This window comes from Photinus pyralis, unplaced genomic scaffold (genome assembly GCF_008802855.1).
Source record: "Photinus pyralis isolate 1611_PpyrPB1 unplaced genomic scaffold, Ppyr1.3 Ppyr1.4_unclustered_Scaffold4715, whole genome shotgun sequence".
NCBI lineage: Eukaryota > Metazoa > Arthropoda > Insecta > Coleoptera > Lampyridae > Photinus > Photinus pyralis.
The window spans coordinates 1-4694 of NW_022171639.1; the positions used below are offsets into that span (position 1 = coordinate 1).

General features: G+C 39.2%; 1 long non-coding RNA gene across 1 annotated transcript; it reads left to right on the top strand.

Annotated features, from left to right (window-relative positions):
* Positions 1-16: 16 nt before the first annotated feature.
* On the top strand, positions 17-1069 carry LOC116182323. Its single transcript, XR_004147485.1, has 2 exons — positions 17-155; positions 203-1069. It is a non-coding gene; the product is annotated as an uncharacterized LOC116182323 (long non-coding RNA).
* Positions 1070-4694: the final 3625 nt, after the last annotated feature.

Sequence of the window (4694 nt, forward strand, 5' to 3'; positions counted from 1 at the left end):
CCGCGGTTATTTTTTTTCTCTAACTGATAACACATTTACATCCGTGCTTATTTAGCTGCAAATGTCGAGTGAGTAACATCTTCATATTGCTTTCGCAACTTAATAGTTATTATTTTAGATCAAGAAATGTGCAATCATTTTTGCGAGGAGTCGAGGTAAACCTGCATGTATATTACTATACGTTTTAACCGTATATTTGTAGAACAAGAAACTACTATTATTTTCGGCGGGATAAACCCAGCGAGGTATAAAACCCCCCATGTATTACGTTTTAATTATATACCTATGTGTAGAACGGAGCGGGGATTTCCAATTATGAATAACAATGTCGGCATCCAAAAAAATAGGGGCGTTGCCGTCGTCGGTCCTCTTCGACGCAAATTTTATGTAAGTAGAGTAAGCGCTTTAATTGTAATAATAAACTTCAAATCGATATTTCAGATCTAAATAAAAACGCCCTACATTTTGTTTTTGTTGTTTTATTTCCCTACCCGCCCCTGTTCTGGTTGTAGGTTAGAATGGGGCCCCCTTGTGTATGTCTCTCAAATGGGGGAGCTACCTCCGAGATGGAATGATAGGTTAGAATTCTCCTCCCTTGCATCTCTCTCCTGAACCCTCGTATCTAACCGTTTGATGTCTCATCAATGCCGGGGCGCCGGTTGAAATTATACTTTCCTATACCTATACGAATCCTAATAGATGGCGACTCCGTTCCGTTAAAATAGGTTAGAATGAGGGACCTCGCACTTGACGACTGAAATTACAATTTCCTACCTCTATATGCATTACGACGCCAATAGATGGCGCCTCCGTACCCTTAAAATAGGTTCGTTATAAATACAACTATCCAAGCATTATATCATACAAGTCTAGTTAGCCTAGTGGTTATGCTATAGGACTTGTAATCCGATGGTTGGCGGTTCGAATCCGTTCCATTTAAAAAAATTTTCAGGAGGTTCGATATAAATACAACTATCCAAGCATTATATCATACAAGTCTAATTAGCTCAGTGGTTATGCTATAGGACTTGTAATCCAATGGTTGGCGGTTCGAATCCGTTCCATTTAACAAATTTTTCAGGGTACGAAGGGGTCGAAGTTTGAGGATTCCAAGATGGCGTCCAAGAACTTGAGGATTCCAAGAACTTGAGGATTCCAAGAACTTGAGGATTCCAAGAACTTGAGGATTCCAAGAACTTGAGGATTCCAAGAACTTGAGGATTCCAAGATGGCGTCCAAATGACGCCTGCGCAAAGATGGTGTCCAAATGACGCCTGCGCAAAGATGGTGTCCAAATGACGCCTGCGCAAAGGGGCGGAGCGCGCATGCGCACTGACCAGAAGTGCTCAAAAAAAGCCCAAACGAACCTTAGAATTCCTTATGGGAAATTACATGTAATTTGGCCGGAAGTTGCGCTAGAACCCGTGCAGCCCCTTTACTCAGTTCAAAATAGTTGATTATTATTTCCTTAGCTGATATATCTGGGGAGTTGATCATTCTTACCAAAAATGTGAAAAAACACCAGTTTTTGTTTTGACTGGTACAGTTGTCCAACCAAAAGTTCAACAGATGAGCATCTCGCTGCCATAATAGAAACGCATAGAATGCGCTGATTATGTCCTCTTTATTACGCCCGGATATGGACTCGTTCCAAAGAACCGCAAATGGTGGTAACTTAGATGTGCTGCCAAGACCAACAAAACTTTCGTTATATGCAATCAACCTTTTACTGAATATTACTTTTTTGAAAGTGTCAATACGAGGCAGCATAATCACTTTCTGAAGGTCCACTGAGACAAAAACGGTACCTTTCTTGGTTGTTTCAGAGGACTGTTTTTTGTACAATTCACGTGACTCCTTTGCTAGTGTGATATGTGTTTTCCACTTGTTACAAACGTCACAGTCTTGTTGGAAATTACTTTCTGAATGTCCATGCAGTTTGAAGTGTTCACACGTTTCACACTCTTCGTGTCCAAGCCTGGCAAATGAAATGTTTTTTTTTCTACTCCTATGTCGTAAACATACCCAAAATGTCACCCTGTACTGCATGTCTAAATCGTTCATTATATCATACGGTTGCATAATGAAAATTAGAACTGTTACTTAATATATATATATTACGAAACAGGTTAAAGGTCAAACGCGAAATGTTAATTTAGTAGGTTGTCAGCCCTGCCTAATGAGTGAAGTAACGTCAGATTTTGTTGTTGTAGGTTATGTTTCACATTTTGTAAACTTCTTTGAACAGAATTACTCATAATTTGTTTAAACATTGCCATTTGTATGAGAATGGAGCCTGTATGTAATTTATTAGCCGTGCCCAATTATTTTTCATAATCGTAATGGGCTACTCAAGAATGGTTTGAAGCTGCGTTTAGCTAATTAAGCAAACTCTGTTGCTACTATTTTGTATTTTAGAAAACTACAATAAGTACTCGAAGAATTGATGGATGGTGCCAATTACGACTTGCATGGAACACGGAATAATGGCACTTTAGAATACTGGGTAGTCCGATGCTTCCTTCCCGGGAAAACTCGTTAAAAGACGCAGCGTTTTGAAGACCTTAGTATTATCGATAGTTAGGTACCTAATACATTGGCAACTGCAACAATAGAAATCATTCAAAACTGTAATGAAAAAGAGCACAAACACCATCTGAGCTAGTTAGGTAGTAATGTTCAACTTCAACACTTGTATCTTGTATCCTATTGGCTATTGCATCTATGGTGCTAAAATGAAACTCACATTGCAGTAAGGAATAGGGATGTAAAAACCCTGCAATACACTTCCAATCTAAGTAAAAAGTATTTATAAAATTCTTGCTCGGTGGCGTGCATTCATGGAATATAAGTGAGGTTACGTTGTATTTTATATTCCTTTTATAGACCATGACATTTGACACTTGACAGTTCTAATTTTTAGTTCGAATATTTAGAACCAAATCAATCGTAATCTATCAATCTTTTATCAATTTTATTCAAGTCGTAGAAAAAGTATAGTACATAATTCGAGTGCTAATGCCTATTACGCACTCGATTTTATTACAACACTCGCTCGCTGCGCTCGCTCGTGTCGCAAAATACTCGTGCGAAATAGGCTTCTTAGCACACTTATTATGCAATATACTATTGTTTTACACGGACTCTATAAGAATCGTAGGAAAGTTTCATATCAGGATACTTAGCCTTAAAATCTTCATACATTGTTGTAATTGGTAGGTATAGTCTGTTAGGAGCGTGTGCTCGTCTGTAATGAGAAATAGTGGCATTGAAACTGTCAATGTGTTCGTTAATGGTATTGTCGTCAAGTTTAAATTTATTTTTTGCTCTACCCCGCCCATCAGGCCTGGCATAAAGTTGATTTTTGGGAGTCTTGGAAAGAGTGTCGTGAAGTAATCGATCGTTGTTTTTGTGAAATCCGAGAGTAGTCAGGAAAAAGGGCTTACGCACTTCACATGTCGATCCATTTTCCATTTTCAAGTAATACTTAAAAGTGTTATTTTTGCGGTAGCTGTCATCACAATCTCGACGTTTTTTAATTTCTAGACGTGAGCACGACATCAAAATGAAGTTCTTTCGTTCTAGAGATTACAACTGCCAAAAATTAGAGTTGATTATTTGCCTGTGTTCGTTTGGAATAAGCAACGAGCACTTTTTCCTGCACCGCTGTATTTGGCATGGAGGAAGTACCTACTCCATGCCTCTCAACTAGCATTTTTATTTGTTTTTCCCTATCCTGTGTCATTTCGCTAGAAGTTCTTTTCCTGTTCCTCTTTCTTGGCTCGCCATTTTTTTTATAACCTTTATTAACCTTAGATTGCACTAATTTAGACAAAGGTATTATATCTTCCTCGCTATCGTCGTGGTCGGTAGCGGTTTCCTTCTCGCCAACTTTCCGATTTTGTTCTGCATCACCTTTCTTTTCTGTCAACTCACTTGAAACATCTTCCTCCTGCGTTCCCTTATCCTCCTCATTATATTGCAGAACATTTTCTACTTCATCTTCTAACGTGTTATTACATTCATCTCCAGAGTACGGCTGAGATTCTTCTATTTCCTGGCATTCGAAATCTTGAATATTGCTTGTGTATACGATGTCACTACTTGTTGGAGGAAAAACTTTGTCATCGACTATTACGCAAGATGTTTTTAATGGCACAAATTGATCAAGTAATCCACTTTCTTGAAGAGGTAACAAAATAGTCAATGTAGGAGGTTCACGATTGAAATCAGTTTTTTCTATCACGCCTGAAGGGGGTGTAAATTTTACGCCGTCCACTGTTCCTACCACCATATAGTTGCAAGACCCACCTTCTGATGCCACAGAATGCTGTCTCGTAGCTAAGTTCATAATTAACTGCAGAGTATAGTAAGGCCGATCCTGGCCCACTTTACATTGAAAAGTGCCATATGAATGAAGTGTTAGCGTTTCAAGGTCAAAGTGGTGTTGAAGGTCAAAGTGGTATTGCGTAAGGGGGGGTGGGTGGATTTCAAGGTCGAGTGTTGAGAAGAAAGGGGTCTATTGTTTGTGTTATTTGGAGGGGGGTGGTGGTGTCGGTTCAAGGCCGTTGGTAAGAGGGGTGATGGCTGAGGCCATTGGATTTCAAGGTCGATTGGTGAAAACAAAGGTGTGTATTGTTTGTGTTGTGGTGCCATATGTTACGAAAATACACAATAACTGCAGGCACCGCACT